Source organism: Myotis daubentonii, chromosome 5 (genome assembly GCF_963259705.1).
Source record: "Myotis daubentonii chromosome 5, mMyoDau2.1, whole genome shotgun sequence".
Taxonomy (NCBI): Eukaryota; Metazoa; Chordata; class Mammalia; order Chiroptera; family Vespertilionidae; genus Myotis; species Myotis daubentonii.
The window spans coordinates 37,260,473-37,264,110 of NC_081844.1; positions in this window are offsets into that span (position 1 = coordinate 37,260,473).

Genomic DNA, 3,638 nt, shown 5'->3' on the forward strand with positions numbered 1-3,638 from the left:
TTGTGGAACAATCATTGACGATTATGGAAGTATTAGGTATTATGCTCAGCACCCAATAGGTCAGTGATTTCTAGTGATTAAAAGAAATGTAACAACACCCATCATCTTATCTCTATCTTCTTTCTGGAAACCATCTTCTACCACCTGAAAATCTAACCCAAATAAGAAGGCTGTTCTCTGCCAAGCACAGAGCTTTGTGCCTAGTGGGCAAGCAAACATCCCCTCCTTACTAAGCCTGAGTCTAGACCAGCCGTGGGCAAACTACGGCCCGCGGGCCGGATCAGGCCCATTTGAAAGGAATAAAACTAAAAAAAAAAAAGACCGTACCCTTTTATGTAATGATGTTTACTTTGAATTTATATTAGTTCACACAAACACTTCATCCATGCTTTTATTCTGGCCCTCCGGTCCAGTTTAAGAACCCATTGTGGCCCTCGAGTCAAAAAGTTTGCCCAGCCCTGGTCTAGACACTGAAGACAGAACCACCACCAGTGGGTTGAAGCAGGTAAGAGTAGGGGTGACACCAGACACCAAGAAGGACTTCTAGGGGACACACTGGTTCTGTTGCTCACATGGGGAGAACAGGTCCTAGGATTCTGTGGCCTTTCTGAGACAGGTACACAGAGTAGACCACCCTACGTGCAGCCTGCTCTACATGTGCTGGTCTCCCTGCTGGAGGAGCCTGGTGCCTCCAGAGAACTCTTCCTTCTGAGAGAATCCACTCTGTTTAGACTGAGTCAGGGGAGCAAGCTCTGTCTTAGAGATCAGAGATCAGGTTTCAAGCCCAGCTCTGCTGCTGGTCTGCTGTGTGACCTTGCCAGTGTCCTTTCTGTCTCAGGGCCCCAGCTTTCTCTTCTATCAAGTGAGAGAGTTCCTGGCTGGTGTCGAATGTCCATCTTCCTTAGAAGATAGATGAAGCAAGGTTTGCTATTTCCATTTGTCAAGGAGGTTCAAGGTTCAAGGAGTGGAGTATTTACTCAAAGTCACTCAGCGAGGCAATGAAACAACCAGGATTAGAACTCAGGCTTCCAGACTCATTCATGTGCTCTTTCCCCTGCAACATTGTGCCACATGTAAACAGTCACACAAATCCTGTAGCTGTTGGCTATTGCAGACATATAATGACAGGTGAATGGGCCCCAGAGATCATGGCAGAAAGGACGTTACCTTTCACTGACTCTTCCCAGGCCAGTGACCTGCTGTCATCTCTGCCGTCCACCCCATGCTCCTTGCTCACAATGGGACGGGCCACAGTGCAGATCTCCCTGTCATTTTCACGTCTGTCTCTCCATGACCACAGCTGCTTTCTAGGTCTTGCCACCGAAGATGTGCCTGGGTCTCTGTTTCCAGGCAAAGCCAGCCTGCTTTGGGAGGCCAGGCTGAACTTCAGTAGAAAGAGGGAGCCCCTGGAGGGCAGGTCACCAGCCCTGGGGCCCTCTGAGAAAATTCCAGGAGACAGGAACTCTGGCCTGGAAAGGGCCTTGCCGGGAACACTACCCTAGGCTCTCGCTCTCCATCTTACCTTGATGCCATAGTGAGGATAATTTATACCTGAGACATTTTATAAGCTTCCCAGTACTTCTTTGGACAGAAGAAGGAGGTTCCAGGTTTTCCTTAAATTTTTCATCTCTGTGCTTTCATTCATCTCACAAATACTACTTACAGTGATTTGTACCAGACACTTTTAGGCACTAGGGGCTCAGAAATAAACAAGATAAATAAGACCTCGTTCTCTGAGGAGTTCACATTCCAACATGGACACAAATAAGCAATTTAAAAAGATACTCCCTGATTAAAATGTGTGATACAAAGGCCATGGGAAGGTATACAACTCAAGTAACTACGGGATGACAGAAACTTTACTACTGAGGCTATTCAACAGGCTCTTAGTAAGTGATAGACACTGGAATAGGCTGAGTATATAAAGATATGGAAAAGACAGGAGAGATTCTCAAATGAAGGGGTGAAATGGATATTGAAAAATACTTAGGGCCTGGCTGGTGTGGCTCAGTGATTGAGTGTGGACCCAGGAACCAAGAGGTCACGGTTCAAACCTGTCAGGGCACATGCCCAGGTTGCAGGTGTGACCCTCAGTGCAGGAGGCAGCCAATCGATGTTTCTTTTTCATTGATGTTTCTATCTCTCTATTTTGGTCCCTTCCTCTCTTTCTAAAATCAAAAAAACATTGGTCCTAGTGGGAGAAGAGAAATCTGGAGCCAGGGTAGGAAGCAGGCTATGGCAGGTGGCTGCAGGGATTGGAGCAAGAGCAGGTGTCAAAACTGTCTACACAGGGTGGAGCCAATTACAAAGACCTGGGCCAGGGAGTGTGGATTCTTCACTTCTGGAAAAGGGAGCCATTATAAGGCTTTAGACAGGGAGCAAAGTGACTGGAGGGATATATAGGCTGGAAGAAAGGAAACCAGGAAGGAAGCTATTAAAATAATTCAGGTCAAATGTAATATTAGCTGTCAGTATGCAATACACAAATACTTAGTAAGTGCCTACTGTGTGCTAGCGACTATTCTGGACCCTGAGAGTACTACACCAAAGAGTAAAAAAGTCCCTGCTCATAATCTAGTGGGGGGAGAGTAAATGAATAAACATGTAAATAGTTGATGTAACACATGTGACAGCTATATGAGTTAAACACATAGCGTGTGCCAGGCACTCTTCTAAACACTTGATATCTACTAACATATTTTTATTTCTGTGACAGTCCCATGAAGTAGATCCTATTATTATCATTCCCATTTTATAGATGAGAAAACTGATGGGCAGGGCTTAAATAACACCAGAAGGTTTGGACAGAGCACATACTCCACTTCCACATTTTACTGCTTTTCATGGGCTGGTAGCCTGGCAATAACAGGGGCCTTCCTCTCACCAGACTAGGCATCTGTAGCCCCTGCCTCCTCACTCTCTCCCCTCCCCCAGCAGCTCCTGAGCACTCGTTTGCCAGCTGCCTTGCCTGCTAGCCTGCAACTCCTTGCGAGCCAGGAGCCACTGCACCTCTATTGTGTCTGCTCAGAGGCACACCGTGCTGGGCACTAGACTCGAGAGCATTGCCAAAGGCCACCTGTTCAGCCAAGAGTGGTTGTGTGGATAGAGTAAAAAGGAGAACCATTTTTAATGGCACTCATCCTGCGTTCTTTGCTTTAAAAGGAAGACCTGTTTTATCTATCAGACACTGGAATTCTCAATGATGGGCAAGAACTCAAGTTCCCATTGTTTTGGCCAGGGTACTCAGAGTGGAGCAGGGTACCAGTCCCTGGCTCTCCTCACAGAACTCAGGTACAGGGCTAACAACAGAGATATGGCACCAGCAGGCTTACAGAGGAGCCCTATACCTCAGTGGGTATTTAATTTTGACTTCCCAGATCAACAGCTCCTCCTTTGAAGAACTGTTTTCTACTCCCTGACACAATCAGCTGGTTCTGATAGGGGCTCCCAGCTACCTGCCTCCCTCCCTGGCCAAAGGATGAGCACATTCTCCAAGTAGACCAATCATAGTACTCCATTGTCCTCGGCCACAGTGATTGGACCAGGCAGGCATGGGCACATGAACCAAGCTAGACCAATCAAAACACTCTATCCTCACCCCACCTACCACCATCACCAAGCCATGGTGATTGATTCAG